The sequence below is a fragment of the Loxodonta africana genome, chromosome 2 (genome assembly GCF_030014295.1).
Source record: "Loxodonta africana isolate mLoxAfr1 chromosome 2, mLoxAfr1.hap2, whole genome shotgun sequence".
NCBI classification, from domain to species: Eukaryota; Metazoa; Chordata; class Mammalia; order Proboscidea; family Elephantidae; genus Loxodonta; species Loxodonta africana.
The window spans coordinates 230,790,148-230,808,656 of NC_087343.1; the positions used below are offsets into that span (position 1 = coordinate 230,790,148).

Below are 18,509 nucleotides of genomic sequence, written 5' to 3' on the forward strand. Positions count from 1 at the left end.
CACCTGCCCATCCACCTGCGCATCCAGCCATCCACCCATCCACCCACCCGCCCACCCACCCATCCCCCATCCGTCCATCCATCCATCTGCCGCCCATGCATCCATCCGTCCGTCCGTCCGTCCACCCGTCCATCCATCTTTCTATATAGTTGTCCATTAAAGCAGCAAGAGGCTCCTCTAGGAATCTGCCGAGTTTCAGATATACTGCAATTTTATAACAATTTTGTAGCAACAACCCTCTTCATGTTAGTCAGGGCCAATTATTCCTGTGAGAATGTTCCTCCTTTTTTGCTTGCTGGCTCAAAATGACCAGGTAGTAGCTGTAATTTCAGATTTAGGCGGAACCTTATTATAGCTCTTGTGTATTAGTTTCCTGTTGCTGCTGTAACAGACTATCACAAACTTAGTGGATAAAAAAAAATCACAAAGTTACTATCTTATGGTTCTAGAGGTCAAAAGTTTGAAATGGGTCTCACTGGGATTAAATTAAGATGTCAGTGAGGCTCAGGTCCTTTCTTGAGGTTTTTCCAGTTTCTATAATCTTTCTGACCTCACATCGTATCACTGTGATACTTCTCTTTTGCCTCCTGCTTCTACATTTAACGGCCCTTGTGATTATATAACGCATACCCAGATAGCCCAGGATAATCTCCATGTTTTAGGGTCAGTGATTACCAACCTTAATTCTCCATTGCCATGTTACATAATATATTCACAGGTTCTGGGGATTAGGACATGGACACCTTTGGAGGACCATTATTTTGCCTACCACAATCATAAACAACATTAAAAGGCAAATGCAAGCTGGAAATAACCCACAGCTTTCCAACACCAGTGGGTACTAGACAAAACCCAGGTGATCAAAAGGTGCGAAAGACACACAAATGCACGCATGCACACAAACCGCAGATGGGCAATACAGCAATAAACCAAAAAACCAAACTCACTGCCGTTGAGTTGATTCCAACTCATAGCGACCCTATAGGGCAGAGTAGAACTGCCCCACAGGGTTTCCAAAACTGCCGCATCTTTCTCCCATGGAGCAGCCAGTGGATTCGAACTGCCAACCTTTTGGTTAGCACTCAATCTCTTTCACTGCTGCACCACCAGGACTCCTGTAACACAGCAATAATCACATACAATTGACCTCATTAGGAATGAAATTAATACAGATTTAAACATCCTTGGGATGCTCAACTTTTTCAACTGTTAAATTGGCAAGGATCAAATCACATGTATCCTGTATTGGTGTGGTGTGGAGAGGCAGGTTGTGAGGGGCACTGTGGGGCTGCCACCCTATTGTTTTCCTAGAAAGCAATCTGAAGTGGATGCACAAAATTTAAAAATATGAAATTGTTTGCTCAGAAAATCTATATCACAGAATTTATACCAAGGAAAGCATTTTGTGGCTGTGTAAAAATTTGGTTACTTGCTTGTTTGTTATCCCACTGCCGTCGAGTTTATATGGCATAAATGGCTAAGTGCTTGACTATTCATCAAAAGGTTGGTGGTTGAAACCCACCTGGAGGTGCCTCTGAAGACAGACGTGGTGATCTGCTTCTGAAATATCATAGCTTTGAAAACCCTATGGAACAGTTCTACTCTGCACACATGGGGTCTCTATGAGTCATAACTGACTCGACGGCAACTAACAAAAACAGCAATAATAGCAAAACAGCCCAAATAATGAGGCATTTTAAAAATAGAGCACAGCAATTCATTTAATGGGTTACACAATGAAAAAGATGCTGAGTGGCATTTACTAACGTAAGTATAGTTTGCAACATGTTACTAAGAGAATCATGGAGATTATAAATACCATTTAGTGCAATCCCATTTTTCTTTAAAAATTATCTATAGATCTATTGAAAAGCCTGGATTATACTTGGAAATGTTAATAGTGGTTGTTCCTTAGTCTTTGTGATGTGATTAAAAATGGTTTCTAGAGGAGGAGCCAAGACGGCGGAAAAGACAGACGCTTCCGTGGAGCCCTCTTTAAAACAAAGACCTGAAAAAACAAGTGAAATGAGTATATTTGTGACAAGCTGGGAGCCCTGAGCATCAAAGGCAAGCTTAGACAAGGAACTGAGGGGCAGGGGAAGGAAGAGACTGTACAGAAGCGGAGAGGAGTTGCCAGACCTGAATCACAGGGAGCCCTCAGGCACCATTCCTGGAGTGGCGGCGACGGGCTGGCACTAGGGTTCGGCCTTAAGTTCCTCAGGGAGAAGCAGCCAGCCACCCAGCCCACTCACACCTCTGGAACCTGAGGAGAAGGGTGCTCTCCGCAAAAGCTAAGTACCTGCGAATATTTTACCACGCCCCCACCCCCCCCACCCCCAGGCCGGCTTCAGCGGCCGAGTCCCTGGGCCTGAGATAGACCCTGGTGAGTACCTGGAGCAGTTCTCCCGGCCTTGCGGAAGGAAGAAATTTGCAACTGAGGGGAAAAGATAATTTGCTAGCTCCATTAACTGGGGGAGCTCAGGACAGAAGCGGCTTCTATCCAGGCATAAACTGTCCGTGGACCTTGAGCACCTATCCCTTCTGCATGGACCTGTGTGGGCCTATTTCGGGAGAATAGGCCCTTGTTGGCAAACTGCAACTATTTCAGCAGTGCAGTGGAGAGGTGGGTGTTTGACGTTTGACATTGCTTTGCCTATTAAACAAGATCCTCACCTACCAACAACAGGGACCTAAGGACTAGTGGCTCCACTTGGGTCGCCCAGCCACCCACGACAGGGGCCCAGGGATAACTGGTACCTCCCAGTCCTTACAACAAAAACTTTGGGTGCCCATGGTCCCTCTGCAGAGCCCACCCACCAGCACGCTCTAGGGAACAGAGATGCTTTTTCCTCAGAGACACTTGGGGGTCGGTTCTCAGCCCCCTGCCTTGTTCAGAGCATGACCTCCTGCTGCAATCAGATACGGGTATATAGGCCAATCACCCCTGCTCCTCTGAGACTGTAGGACAGAGCCTGTACCACACACTTGATATCAGCTACCTGGAAACCTCGGCTGAATTCATACAAGAAAACTGAATGGACTCCTAGACTGATATACCTGATAACAGCTCTAGCCAGCTGGGAACAGGACATCAGAGCCCCAAAGGTGAAAATAATCAAGCTAGCTCACTCAAGCAACCCATAGGGATATATCAAAACAAAACAAAGCAAGCAGCTATGACACAGTAAGCAAGCATAAACTAATACAATAACTTATAGCTGGCTCGGAGACAACAGTCAACATCAAGTCACATAAAGAAACAGGCCATGATCACCTCAACAGGCTCTCAAAACAAAGAATCCAGGGATCTTTTAGATGAAAGTGCATTCCTGGAATTACCAGATGCAGGATACAAAAGTTTAATATACAGAACTCTTCAATACATCAGGAAGGAAATGAGGCAATACGCAGAACAAGCCAAGGAACACACAGATAAAGCAACTGAAGAAATCAGAAAGATTATTCAGGAACGTAATGAAAAGTTTAATAAGCTGGAAAAATCCATAGACAGACAGCAATCAGAAATTCAGAAGATTAACAATAAAATTACAGAATTAGATCATAGAAAGCCAGAGAAGCAGAATCGAGCAAGTAGAAGCTAGAATTTCTGAACTCAAAGATACATCACTTGGCACTAATATATTTGAGGGAAAATCAGAAAAAAGAATTAAAAAAAAATGAAGAAACCTTAAGAATCATGTGGGACTTTATGAAGAGAAATAACCTATGAGTGATTGGAGTACCAGAATAGGGAGGGATAACAGAAAATACAGAGAAAATTGTTGAAGATTTGTTAGCAGAAAACTTCCCTGATATTATGAAAGATGAGAAGATATCTATCCAAGAAGCTCATCGAACTCCACATAAGGTAGGTCTTAAAAGAAAGCCTCCAAGACATATTATAATCAAGCTTGCCAAAACCAAAGATAAAGAGACAATTACAAGAGCAGTGAGGGATAAAAGAAAAGTCACCTACAAGGGAGAGCCAATAAGAATAAGCTTGGACTACTCAGCAGAAACCATGCAGGCAAGAAAGCAATGGGATGACATATTTGAAAAATTGAAGGAAAAGAACTGCCAAGAATCATATATCCATCAAAACTGTCTCTTAAATATGAAGGTGAAATTAAGACATTTGCAGATAATACAAGTTGAGGGAATTCATAAACACCAAACCAAAACTACAGGAAATACTAAAGGGAGTTCTTTGGTTGGAAAATCAATAATGTCAGGTATCGACCCAAGACTAGAACACTGGGCAGAGCAACCAGAAGTCAACCCAGACAGGGAAATCCAAAAAAAAAAAAAAAAAAAAAGAACAAAGCAAGATTAAAAAAAAAAAAAAAAGCCCAACACAGGGTAACAGCGATGTCATTATATAAAAGAAGAAAACATTAAAATAATAAAGAGGGACTAAGAAATGTAATCATACACCTTCCATATGGAGAGGAAGATATGGCGATACAAAGAAATAACAGTTAGTTATAAATTTAGAAAAATAGGGGTAAATACTAAGGTAACCGCAAAGGAGACAAACTATCCTACTCATCAAAATGAAATACAAGGGAAAAATAAAGACTCAGCAGAAACAAAATCAACAACAACAAATATGAGAAAAGGACAATATACAAAGAAAACCTACTCAGCACATAAAATCAAGCAGGAAAAAGAAGCTGTCAACACACAAAAAAAGACATCAAAATGATAGCACTGAATTCATACCTATCCATAATTACCCTGAATGTAAATGGACTAAATGCACCAATAAAGAGACAGAGAATGACAGAATGGATTAAACGACAAGATCCGTCTATATGCTGCCTACAAGAGACACACGTTAGACTTAGAGACAGAAACTAAAACTCAAAGGATGGAAAAAAATATATCAAGCAAACAACAACCAAAGAAGAGCAGGATTGGCAATACTGATTTCTGACAAAATAGACTTTAAAGTTAAATCCATCAGAAAGGATAAGGAAGTACACTATATAATGATTAAAGGGACAATACACAAAGAAAATATAACCATATTAAATATTTATGCACCCAACGACAGGGCTGCAAGATACATAAAAGAAACTTTATCAGCATTGAAAAGTGAGATAGACAGCACCACAATAATAGTAGACTTCAACACACCACTTTCGGTGAAGGACAGGACATCCAGAAAGAAGCTCAATAAAGACACGGAAGATCTAAATGCCATAATCAACCAACTTGACCTTATAGACATATACAGAACACTCCACCCAAAAGCAACCAACTACACTTTCTTTTCTAGTGCACCTGGAACATTCTCTAGAGTAGACCACATATTAGGTCATAAAGCAAACCTCAGGAGAATCCAAAACGCTGAAATAGTACAAAGCATCTTCTCTGACCATAAGGCCATAAAAGTGGAAATCAATAACAGGAAAAGCAGAGAAAAGAAATCAAACACTTGGAAACTGAACAATACCCTGCTCAAAAAAGACTGGATTACAGAAGACATTAAGGATGGAATAAAGAAATTCATAGAATCCAATGAGAATGGAAAGACTTCCTATCAGACCTTTGGGACACAGCAAAAGCGGTGCTCAGAGGCCAATTTTTATCAATAAATGCACACATCCAAAAAGAAGAAAGGGCCAAAATAAAAAAACTATCCCTACAACTTGAACAAATAGAAAGAGAGCAACAAAAGAAACCCAGAGGCACCAGAAGAAAACAAATAATAAAAATTAGAGCTGAACTAAATGAAATAGAAAACAGAAAAACAATTGAAAGAATTAACAAGACCAAAAGATGATTTTTTGAAAAATGCAACAAAATTGATAAACCATTGGCCAACTTGACAAAAGAAAAACAGGAGAGGAAGCAAATAACCCGAATAAGAAATGAGATGGGCGGTATTACAACAGACTCAACTGAAATTAAAAGAATCATATCAGATTACAATGAAAAACCATACTCAAACAAATTTGAAAGCCTGGAAGAAATGGATGAATTCCTAGAAACACACTACCTACCTAAACTAACACAAACAGAGGTAGAACAACTAAACAGACCCACAACAAAAGAAGAGATTGAAAAGGTAATCAAAAAACTTCCAACAAAAAAAAGGCCTGGTCTGGGCGGCTTCACTGCAGAGTTCTACCAAACTTTCAGAGAAGAGTTAACACCACTACTACTAAAGGTATTTCAGAGCATAGAAAAGGACGGAATACTACCAAACTCATTCTATGAAGCCACCATATCCCTGATACCAAAACCAGGTAAAGATACCACAAGAAAAGAAAATTATAGACCTATATCCCTCATGAATGTAGATGCAAAAATCCTCAACAAAATTCTAGCCAATAGAATTCAACAACATATCAAAAAAATAATTCACCATGACCACGTGGGATTCATACCAGGTAAGCAGGGATGGTTCAACATTAGAAAAACAATTAATGTAATCCACCAAATAAATAAAAAAGACAAGAATCACATGATTTTATCAATTGATGTAGAAAAGGCATTTCACAAAGTTCAACACTCATTCATGATAAAAACTCTCAGCAAAATAGGAGTAGAGGGAAAATCCTCAAAGTAATAAAGGGCATTTATACAAAGCCAACAGCCAACATCACCCTAAATGGAGAGAGCCTGAAAACATTTCCATTGAGATCGGGAACCAGACAAGGATGCCCTTTATCACCACTCTTATTCAACATTGTGCTGGAAGTCCTAGCCAGAGCAATTAGGCTAGATAAAGAAATAAAGGGCATCCAGATTGGCAAGGAAGAAGTAAAAGTATCTCTATTTGCAGATGACATGATCTTATACACAGAAAACCCTAAGGAATCCTCCAGAAATCTGCTGAATCTAATAGAAGAGTTCAGCAGAGTATCGGGATATGAGATAAACATACAAAAATCAGTTGGATTCCTCTCCACCAACAAAAAGAACATCGAAGAGGAAATCACCTAATCAATGCCATTTACAGTAGCTCCCAAGAAGATAAAATACTTAGAAATAAATCTTACCAGAGATGTAAAAGACTTATACAGAGAAAACTACAGTACACTTCTTCAAAAACCAAAAGAGACTTACATAAGTGGAAGAACAGACCTTGCTCATGGATAGGAAGACTGAACATTATAAATTGTCTATTCTACCAAAAGTGATCTATGCATTTAATGCAATTCCAATCCAAATCCCCAGGACGTTCTTTAATGAGATGGAGAAACAAATCACCAATTTCATATGGAAGAGACAGAGGCCCTGGATAAAAATAAGGCATTACTGAAAAAGAAGAACAAAGTGGGAGGCCTTACTTTACCTGATTTTAGAACCTGTTATACTGCCACAGTAGTCAAAACAGCCTGGTACTGGTACAACAACAGGTACATGGACCAATGGAACAGAATTGAGAATCCAGACATAAATCCATCCACATATGAGCAGCTGATATTTGACAAAGGCCCCAAAAGAGTTAAATGGGGGAAAAGACAGTCTTTTTAACAAATGGTGCTGGCATAACTGGATATCCATCTGCAAAAAAATGAAACAAGACCCTTACCTCACTCCATGCACAAAAACTAATTCAAAATGGATCAAAGACCTAAATATAAAATCTAAAATGATAAAGATTATGGAAGAAAAAATACGGACAACATTAGGAGCCCTAATACATGGCATAAACAGTAAAGAAAACATTATAAAGAACGTAGAAGAAAAACTAGATAACTGGGAGCTCCTAAAAATCAAACACTTATGCTCATCCAAAGACTTCACCAAAAGAGTAAAAAGACTATCTACAGACTGGGAAAAAGTTTTTAGCTATGACATTTCTGATCAGCGCCTGATCTCTAAAATCTAGATGATAGTGCAAAAAGACAAATAACCCAATTAAAAAATGGACAAAAGATGTGAATAGACACTTCACTAAAAAAGACATTCATGTAGCTAACAGATATATGAGGAAATGTTCACGATCATTAGCCATTAGGAAATGCAGATGAAAACTACAATGAGATTTCATCTCACTCCAACAAGGCTGGCATTAATCCAAAAAAACAGAAAAGAATAAATGTTGGAGAGGCTGTGTAGAGATTGGAACACTTCTACACTGCTGGTGGGAATGTCAAATGGTGCAACCAATTTGGAAATTGATTTGGCGCTTCCTTAAAAAGTTAGAACTAGAACTACCATACTATCCAGCACTCCCACTCCTTGGAATATATCCTAGAGAAATAAGAGCCTCTACACTTTACACGAACAGATATATGCACACCCATGTTTATTGCAGCACTGTTTACAGTAGCAAAAAGATGGAAGCAACCAAGGTGCCCATCAACAGATGAATGGATAAATAAATTATGGTATATTCACACAATGGAATACCATGCATCGATAAAGAACAGTGAGGAATCTGTGAAACATTTCATAACATGGAGGAACCTGGAAGGCATTATGCTGAGTGAAATTAGTCAATTGCAAAAGGACAAATATTGTATAAGACCACTATTATAAGAACTCGAAAAATAGTTTAAACTGAGAAGAAAACATTCTTTTGTGGTTACGAAAGGGGAGAGGGAGGGAGGGAGGGTGGGAGACGGGTACTCACTAATTAGATAGTAGATAAGAACTACTTTAGGTGAAGGGAAAGACAGCACACAATACAGGTGAGGTCAGCACAATTGGACTAAACCAAAAGCAAAGAAGTTTCCTGAATAAGCTGAATGCTTCGAACGCCAGCGTAGCAGGGGCAGGGGTCTGGGGACCATGGTTTCAGGGGCCATCTAAGCCAATTGGCATAACAAAATCTATTACGAAAACCTTCTGCATCCCACTTTGAAGAGTGTTGTCTGGGGTACGAGCCCAAGAGGCGGAAAGGGCCACATGAACCAGCGACTACATCATCCTGAGACCAGAAGAACTAGATGGTGCCTGGCTACAATCGATGACTGCCCTGACAGGGAACACAACAGTGAACGCCTGAGGAAGCAGGAGAGCAGTGGGATGCAGACCCCAAATTCTCATAAAAAGACCAGACTTAATGGTCTGACTGAGACTGGAAGGACCCCAGTGGTCATGGCCCCCAGACCTTCTGTTGGCCCAGGACAGGAACCATTCCTGAAGCCAACTCTTCAGACGTGGATTGGACTGGACAATGGGTTGGAGAGGGATGCTGGTGAGAAGCGAGCTTCTTGGATCAGGTGGACACTTGAGACTATGTTGGCATCTCCTGCCTGGAGGGGAAATGAGAGGGTGGAGGGGGTTAGAAGCTGGCAAAAAGGACAGGAAAAGAGAGAGTGGAGGGAGAGAGCGGGCTGTCCCATTAAGGGGAGAGTAATTGGGAGTGTGTATCAAGGTGTATATGGGCTTTTGTGTGAGAGACTGACTTGAGTTGTAAACTTTCACTTAAAGCACAGTAAAAATTATTTAAAAGAAAAAGGTTTCTATTTCCTTTTGGTGGATTAACATTTTCTACGTTCCTTATAATGTAATGCTCAGCCTTCACAGTAATTTAAAATACTTTCTACGAATGAACCAGGAGTGCCTTGAGTCTTGATAGCCTCTTTTGGTGGGATCTCTACGGAGCAGCGACTGAACTCTCAGGTACTCTGTTTACTTGGAGGGGACGAGATGAAGGTGGCCAGACATCTCGGGATCTGGGATAGAACAGTCCCACCCCCTTCCTTTCCACACACAAGTACATACACACCCATTCGCCCTCTGACAGACACTCACACACACTCTCGCAGTCACTTTCACTCACACACAAACAAGTCACTCGCACACACACATGCACACATACACACACCACGTGCTCTTGCACACACATGCACACATTTTTGCACCATCATCAGACACTGTTATGTACACACACACTCATTGCATGCTCACTCTCACTCACACTCACACACCTGCCAGCCCATGTGGCCCAGGCACTCTTACAGAACAACCTCATCTTGGTACTCAGCCACGGCTCTCAAGACTGCTCTGGGCCTTGCTTCATTTTCCTTGGGGATGTTATTCCTGGTTCCTGGGGAATCCTTCCATTGTGGGCCCACCTACCAGGGTCGTGACCCACAACACCAGGGATAGTCCAGCCAAAACTCCACCTCCATCACCCACAAGGAGCTGTGTGCTGTGGCCTCATCCCCTGCTCACAAAGCAGTCATCCTGTCAGTGACAGATGGCAGAGCTGATAACAGGAAAATGTGTGTGTGTGTGTGTGTGTGTGTGTCCCCAAAGCTAGCAGCTCCTTGTCTCAGGCTCCTTCCATTCATTCGTCTTTTCCCACTTTCTAAGATCCCCCAACCTGAATGCCCCCTAAGAAGAAAATGTCTTAGGGGGCCAAGGAGCCCCTTTGCCTCACCCCATTTTCCTCCTCAGCACTTGCTGGTTTGTTTAGAAGAGGCTCCTGGAGGAGCCAGGTGAGGAGAGCTGCCCTTCCTAATGAAGAACTGTGAAGAGGCCAAGATGTCCTGGAGAGAGTAAAGCTGAGCTGAGAGAGGAAGGCCTGCTCATCCTGTGGTCTCACACAATGACCCAGCAGAACGAAGGTCCACAGTGTGTCCCAAAGGAGGCAAACGTCCTAAAGGAGAAAGCTAATGATGCAGATACAGCCTGGGAGATGAAAACCTCTAAAACCTGGGGCATGAAACCTCTGATATAATAAAACAAACACAATTAATGCCCACAGACCAGGCTGATATATCAAAATGATAGGACAAAGAGTGAGATACAGCGAGTCATGGGAAATTTAAAGGAGATCTGAGTCCTGAGAAACACACCCACACATACACACATGGACTTAAAGAGTCCTGTGATATGGAAAGAGCTCAGGGTAGTTGTGGGCTGTGCAGCCCTGAGTGTTCCATTTGGGTTTAGTAAGGTCATTGAAACTCCAAAAAAGCGTGGATATAGAAAAATCAAGGAAAAGGGGAAGGCAAATCAGGAAGAATTATCAAATAGAATAAGGAAAGAGAAGAAATAAGAATAACAATTTTAAAAAATGGAAAAAATTAAGCCCGTGGTATCAATACTTCGTTACTATTTGTGTAAGAACTCTGATCAGTTTTTTAATCACTGTATTACTTATTGGTGTATTTTTTGGTGGTTTGCTAAGAGTTTGAAAAATTTTAGATATTATTGTGTATTATGTATGACTTTAGGTTTTATACATTTTTGATTAAGTTTATAGCTAGTGTTTAAAGCTTGGGAAATATAGATTGTAAACTTGAAAAGTTTTCATTTTCTAACTGCCAATAGTCTATATATTTAGGGGAAGTTACTGTTTTGTATTTTAAAATAATGATTGTTGAATAAATTCACTTTATTAATACATTGAACATTGAGCAAAAAAAGAAAATAGTGATGAGAGTATTGCTACGCATACACAAGAATCTGTCAATTCTAACTCGCAAAAATGGACCAGACTCACTGGTCTGACAGAGTCTGGAGAAACCCGAGAGTATGGCGCCCAGGCACCCTTTTAGCTCCGTACAGAGGTCACTCCTGAGGTTCACCCTTCAGCCAAAATGAGACTAAATGGGCACACAGCCCAGCGGCCAGGACGAGAAGGCAGGAGAGCTGGTAACGGGGACCCCAAGGTGGAGAAGAGGAGAATGTTGACACGTTGTGGAGTTGGCAACCAATGTCATAAAACAATATGTGTATTAATTGTTTAATGAGAAACTAATTTGCTCTGTAAACCTTCATTTAAAGTACAGAAAAAATAATAAAAAGAATTTGTCAAATAAGTGAATGAATTAACTTGAAAAAAAAGAACCTGTCAAAATAGTAAACCAAAGAATGCATTTTTAAATTTATTGACTTACTTATTTTTAAAATTACAAGTTTTTTTAAAAAATTAATACAATTTATATGGTTAACAAATCCAAGATTACCCAAAAGGGCTGTAGTGAAACGACTGTTCCCAAGGGGAAGACTTTCTGTTTTTAGTGCTTCAGCCGATTATATCTACATTTGTGAACGTAATGTTTGTATTACTACTTCTTTACTGATGTGTTTTAGATACTTTCTATTGACCTACTGCTATGATAGTTGAGGACTCACGAACATCTGCATTTTGGTTGTAAACTTAGACAACTCTAAACATTTTATTAAAACCACCAATCTAATGTATTACATTCACTTAAAAAATGTTTTAAACAACCAGAAGCCTGGCAATAAACGTATTACAAAATAGATGAGTATTCTGGCCACTGGCATATGTCTCTTCTGTTCTAATTTAGTTGGTCTTTCTTGTAAGTAACATAACTGCACCTAACTGATTGGAGGAAAGATAGTCTACTCAACAAATGGTGAGAGAAGGCTGTATATCTGTATTAAAAAATGAACTTCGACTTTTACATTGCACTATATACAAAAATAAACTCAAAATGAATCATAGACCTACGTTTAACACCTGAAGCTATTAAACTTCCAGGAGAAAATCTTTGAGGCATTGGATTTGGTGACTTTTTTTTAACGGGACATCAACAGAAGAGATCATTATAGAAAAATGAAAAAAAAAAATGGACTTCTGCCCTTCCAAATGTAAAGTTGGAAACTCTGTGGGGCAGTTCTACTCTGCCCTATATATAAATATAAAATTAAGAAAATGAAAAAGCAAGCCACAGACTGGTAGAAAAATTTTGAGAAACGTATACTCAATAAATGGATTGTATCCACAGTATATAAGGAACTCTTATAATTCAACAAGAAGACAAACAACCCCATTAAGAAGATAGCAAAAGACAGGAAGAGACAGTTCACAAAAGAAGAGATATGAATGGCCAATAAGCACATGAAAAAATTCTTAGTGTAACTTGTTGTCATGGATTGAATTGTGTCCCCCCAAAATATGTATCAATTTGGCTAGGCCATGATTCCCAGTATTCTGTGATTGTCCACCATTTTGTCATGTGATTTTCCTATGCACTGTAAATCCTATCTCTATGATGATGAGGAGGTGGGATTAGCGGCAGTTATGTTAATGAGGAGGACTCAATCCGGAAGATTGAATTGTGTCTTGAGCCAGTGTCTTTTGAGATATAAAAGAGAGAAGTGAGCAGAGACATGGGGACCTCATGCTATCAAGAAAGCAGCACTGGGAGCAGAATGTGTCCTTTGGACCTGAGGTTCCTGCACAGAGAAGCTCCTAGTCCAGGGGAAGATTGATGACATGGACCTTCCTCCAGAGCCCACAGAGAAAGCAAGCCTTCCCCTGGAACTAACACCCTGAATTTGGACTTCTAGCCTACTAGAAGCCATCTACTTGTGATATTCCTGTTATAGCAGCACTAGATGACTAAGACACTTATTATTAGTGGAATGCAAATTAAAGCCAAAATGAGGTAACAATACACATACACTATGATGGCTAAAAAGAAAAAGAAAATACCAATACAATATTACAGGACCACGTGTGGGGCTAAGATATACAGCAACTGGAACTTCCAGATGCTACTGCTGGGAATGCGAAATGGTATAGCCGCTCCGGAAAATTGTGTCAGTTTCTTATAAAGTTAAACATAAACTTACCGTATGACCCTGCATTTGCATTCCTAGGTGTTTATTCAAAAGAAATGCATGTGTATGTCCATACAGAAACATGTATGTGAGTGCTCAGAGCAACATTATTCATAGTAACAACAGAAAGCAATTCAAATGTCTGTTCATTTGATAAAAAACAAATTGTATATGGCATACTATTCAAACATAAGATAGAACAAAATATTAATACAGGCAACAACATGCATGAATTTCAAAAATGCCGTGTTAAGTGAAAGAAGTAAAACATGAAAAACTATGTACTATTTAATTCCATCTATATGAAATTCTAGGATAGGTAAAATTGTAAAGACAGGGCATATCAATGGTTGCTTGGGACCAGAGATAGGGAGAAAGCATCAAATCTGAACAGGTTTGAGGGGACTTACCAGTGATTAAATGTTCTATCACTTGATCTTGGTGTGGTTACATGACTGTATATAATTACAGAAATTTATCAAACAGTACACTTAAAATTGGTGAAGTTTATCATATACAAATATTACCTCACTGGACAAAAAAGAGGAAAAATTAAAAAAAAAAATCGCCGTAAGGTTGAAGTAAGTAATTTGAAGAGCTTAGAGTGACATTTTGGGATTGCTGATGAGGGAGGTGGGAAAGGGAGATGACCAAAGACAAGGGTTCTTCTCTCTGTCAAAACCCAACTCAGGATCCATGTCCTTTCCACGACATTCCCCAGCAACTAAGCTAGTGGAGAGATCCTCCTTACTATCGCTTCCTGGAATACTAAGCATCTAGAGCACTTTTATAGAATGTTGTTGTTGTTAGGGGCCGTTGAGTCAATTTTGACTCATAGCAATCCGTTGTGATAAAGTAGAACTGCTCCATAGGGTTTTCTAGGCTGTAATCTTTGCAGGAGCTGATCACCAGCTCTTTCTTCTGTGGGGTTGCTATGTGGGTTCCAGCCACTAACCCTTCGGTTAGCAGCCAAATACTTAGCTGTTGGACCACCAGGGCTCTTTTTAATAGAATGCATGACCTTGTATTTGTATGAAGAGCTTGTCTCCCCAAGACATGAACAGATCCCTAAATGGTCCGTGTTTCGTATTTTCTTCACACTTTGAGGAAGCACGTCCTTCATACTCTGAGGAGGCAGAGGACACCACTATGTAGAAAGACGTGCCAGTCACTCAGCCATTGTCTCTGAACACCACACTCGCTGTACTGGGTTCAAATGTGTGCCCCAAAATATATGTCCAAATCCTGGCCCCTGGTACCTGTGAATGTGGCCTTACTTGGAAAAACGGCCTTTGCAGATGTTACTAAGGCAAGCGTCTCGAGATGAGACCATTCTGGATCATCTGTGTGGGCCCCTACATCAAATGACAGGAGTTTTCGTAAGAAACATAAGAGGAGAAGACACAGAGAGAAGAGAAGAAGGTGATGGGAAGACAAAGGCAGAGATTGAAGTTGTCTGGAGCTACTAGAAGCTGAGAGAGAGGCATGGAACAGATTCTCCCTTAGAGCCTCCAGTAGGAACCAACACTTCCGACATCTTGTTTTTGGATTTAAAGCCTCTCACAAGACTATGAGACAATAAATTTCTATTGTTTTAAGCCACCTCACTTGTGGTAATTTGATGTGCCAGCCCCAGAAAACTAACCCCCCTACCCTCTCTTCTTCAGTTGATAGTGTGGCCTGAGGATTTACAAACCACACAACTGCTTCTTTGGGCACTCCCCATTAGATCTAGCAATGGGCCAAAAGAGGGAGCATGCAGGCCAGAGGACAAAGTCTTGGTCTCTTCCCTGTCTCTCACAGCACTTGATTCCATTTTGCTATTCTCCCAGCACCTGGAGAACCTGCCATGTGGAGTCCCTCAGAGCCACCAGCGCCTCTCTGCTGAGTAACTCCCTTCCTTGACTCTCTGGCCCCTCCTATGAGCTTTTCAGTTTTAGGAATTTCAACCTTTGCCTTGTTCCCCAGACATAGGGTTAGAAACTGCTTCTGGTAGTCACTATCATCATGATACCTTAGTGTTCTGTTTTTGCCTCTTGAGTCCTTCATTACCTTGTTAACAATTATTTCTAGTATATTCTTTCTATGAAAATACTAGCGTGTTTTCTGTCCCGATTGGACCCCAACTGACCCAAAGGCAATCGTATGAGTCTTGGGGTCTTTGACTTGACCTTAACATGGCCGGGCACCAGCCTGTCCTAGTGAGGGTGGAAGAGAGGAAGCCAAGATAAGTCAGATAAGGTGGTCGTGGGGAGAAAGGCTAGCATGTATTGAGCTCCTACTGCATGTCTGGCGCTGCACTGAATACTTTACCTGTGTTCTCAAGTTCATGTTACACAATTACCCAATGGTGTGCTTACTTCTGTCATCATTTTACAGAGGAGAAAAATGAAGACAAGACAGCATTGTTAGCTTGCCCAAAGTCAAACTAATACATCATCCAGTTGGGATTTAAGAGAGGGGTGCTTCTTCCAGAGAATTGGGCTGGATTGGGGTGAGAAGAACATGGGCCTTGTTCAAGGAGGATCCCTGTCCCTTGAGAATGATGCTGCTCTCTCAATGACAGGAGTCACAGAGGCCTCCTGGTGGAGTTCAGAGACCTGCAGAGGGCCAGAAACCTCCCCTGTCTCTCTGGACCCTGAGCAGATGGTCAGGGGGCTACGGTCATATAGCCACAGGCAAAAGAAAGGCCTCAGGGGGCCCGAGAAAGAGACTCCAGAGAACGTGTAGACATGGGATCCATCAGCCCCATTATAGAAGGAGATATTTCCGGCTTCATAGTCCAGGAAAATGCCCACCCGTTGCAGAGGCTGTGAAGGATGGAGGTGTATCCTTGGGAAGGTGAGAGCCCAGAGTTCCTCTTTGTAAAACTCCACGGCCCACAAGCCATGCTTTGGTGACTTGGGAATTCTTCCCTTCCGATTTAAACTCTCAAGGCAAACACCCAGGTTCCAGGCTTTCCTGTTTCCCACCTCGACTTCCCAGTAGTGCTTCCCCCTGGTGAATTGCTCCTGGCCCAAAACGCAGGGGTCCTTGTTGAATCTCTCAGGGTTGTCAGGCAGGTCCTGCGTGAAAAGCAGTCGGCTCACACTTTTCAGATCCTTAGACAGTTCAAGTTTGGGATTAGCAGTGTCTGGATCGAGAGACAGGCTTCCTGTAGAGAGAAGAGAGGGTCAGACTTTTGGATTTAGGGCCCCCCAAATTCCTGCAAGTTTTGGGAACCTGGGGTTTTTCTCTCAGATCTCTCTACCCCTTCGTTCCTGGTGGACATGGAGGCACAGCTGTCTCTGGGAACTCCTTAGCTGTCCCAGTTTTCTGTGCCAGGAGCCAATACAAACAGCCCATCCCAAAGCGGGGCAAGATAACACAAGACTGGGAACTGCGGGCATTTTAACAGGAAACTCAGCAGGTCACCAAGTGCATTTCATGGTCTGGCTCATCTCCCAATATTTTATTTCACAGGCTTGACCTAGTGTTATGCTGTGTGCATGTGTGTTTTTGTAAGTGTGTGTGAGAGTGACAGAGAGCAACAGAGACAGAGACATAGGGTGATACAGAGACAGAGATAGAGAGACATAAACAGAGAAGAGACAGACAGGTGCAGAGATAGAAATAGAGAGGAGACAGAGAAATAGGCAGACACAGAAAGAGAGAAAGACAGAAACAGAGATACACAGAGAGAGAGAAAATGGAGACCAAGCATGCTATTTCACGGCTGTGGGACCAGCCATATCTGGAAAACTCTGAGATGGTTTGTCACAGCAGCAGATGCTGAGAGAAACATGCTCCAAAACAGTCAACATTTATAAGAAATACTTTTACCCTTCCCAATCCCTCCCTGTTGCCCTGCCTCCTCACTGGCCTATCCTGCCATCACAGTGGAGTTCTCTGATCTGTGGCCCATGCAGGTCCATACCCTCTTGCCTGCTCTCCCCCACACCTCTCCTCAGAGCCTTGTGCCCCTGCATGAAACCGACAGTGGCTTTGGGGATAAAAGTCTCTCTACACTTGGGATCCTTAAATGAGATCAGGTGTTTGGCCTGAGCACCCAGCTACTCTGAAAGCCACCTCTTCGACAACCAAAATCTTTAGGGCAACAGTAGAAGAGCCAATTGATTATAAACTAGGAGATATTCCCAGTTCTAAAGTCCTACATACCTCATATTGCTGTTTGCCTTAGTTACCAATGAGATGTCCCCAGTCATTCATTATTTCCGAACTCTCATTTCCAATGGCTTGATATGATCAACCCTTACTCCTCTACTGCTATCAAACCCTAGCTCTCTTTCAAAATATCTCTTTATCGCCTCTCTGAGGTGAAACCCTGCTCTCCTTTGCTTTCCAGCAAGGGCTATTTGTTTGTTTCCCCTCAGCCCTCCGTTCCTCCTGCTACTTCCGGAACCATTTCTTCACGTTTTCCTTACCCCAACCTCTTGTGCACTGAGTCTCTGTGTTTGTGGATCCGGCTCACTCACTTTCCACCTTCATTATGACCATAAACTCACTTTCTGGTACCTTCCTTCCCTCACTGAAGAATTAGCCCATCTCCTAGTCTTTCTACTCTGACACCTCGCAGTATTTTTGACAACCTCGTTATCCAGGTGGATGAACCGTTCAATGCCCTTGTCTCTCAGCTTCCTGATTTCCTCATTACCTGTTATCACGTCCTATGTCCATTGATCCTGCTGCCTCATCTCCCTGCTGTTGTAATTTCCCTTCTCTTCTTCACAGATTCTTTGGTTATGAAGCATCATAGTCTGTCTCTAGCAACCATCCCCAGCAGTGTCTATTACAAAGCCCTAAAGCTGGATGAGCCTCAGCTGATCTAACAAAAGAGCTTGGGCAATCCTTCTATATCACAAAGTAATCTCACCTTCCCTGCTGTTAGACTGCTATTCCATACTCTCTCCACACAGCTCAAACCTCCTGCCCCACCTCACCCCCAATTTTTCCTTCTGCAATACAGTAGGCCCTCCCCGCATGCGCCTCCTAGCACA

At 41.7% G+C, this 18,509-nt stretch overlaps 1 pseudogene; it reads right to left on the reverse strand.

Annotated features, from left to right (window-relative positions):
• The window catches only part of LOC100660051 (histone H4-like), a 31,808-nt pseudogene extending 13,808 nt beyond the window's left edge, over positions 1–18,000 (reverse strand).
• Positions 18,001–18,509: the final 509 nt, after the last annotated feature.